General features: G+C 37.9%; 1 protein-coding gene across 2 annotated transcripts in view; it reads left to right on the forward strand.

Annotated features, from left to right (window-relative positions):
• The window catches only part of LOC113212266 (uncharacterized), a 36,968-nt gene that overhangs the window by 15,132 nt on the left and 21,337 nt on the right, over nucleotides 1-499 (forward strand). The window lies entirely within an intron of this gene.

Genomic DNA, 499 nt, shown 5'->3' on the forward strand with positions numbered 1-499 from the left:
ATATTGATAACTAATTCCTCTTAAGATTCCATCATAATATAATTTAATTTTTTTACAGGCCAAGATGTACTGAATAAAACAGATTACCAATCAGGGCCAAAGACCCCAGTCTTATGTCTAGTAGTGATTATACAAACCATTTTTACCCGGGAGGTCTAAGGCCTCTAACAAAATTTTTGTATCTTGAAAAGTTTCTAGTTGAAGATCAGAATGATGGAGATGAAGATAATCTTGTGGTGGAGGTAGAAGTAGCTTGCAGTGCAGTGTTCTCATCACCTGCAGACGAGGGAGGATACTGATGACACCTTGGACGTGCTCGAAGATTAGTGTCTCAACTGGCAATGTCGAATTAAATACTTTTAATAATGTAAATCTAACGCCAACATATCCTTTTGTAAAAGTATGTGACAGTCAAGGACTCACATGTATTTTAAGGAAATCATCACCGAGGGGGCATCAACTTCGACTATTCACGGTGCACCCGCTGGTTAATATCTAA

Source organism: Frankliniella occidentalis, unplaced genomic scaffold, assembly GCF_000697945.3.
Source record: "Frankliniella occidentalis isolate FOCC.00 unplaced genomic scaffold, Focc_3.1 Scaffold221, whole genome shotgun sequence".
Classification (NCBI taxonomy): Eukaryota; Metazoa; Arthropoda; class Insecta; order Thysanoptera; family Thripidae; genus Frankliniella; species Frankliniella occidentalis.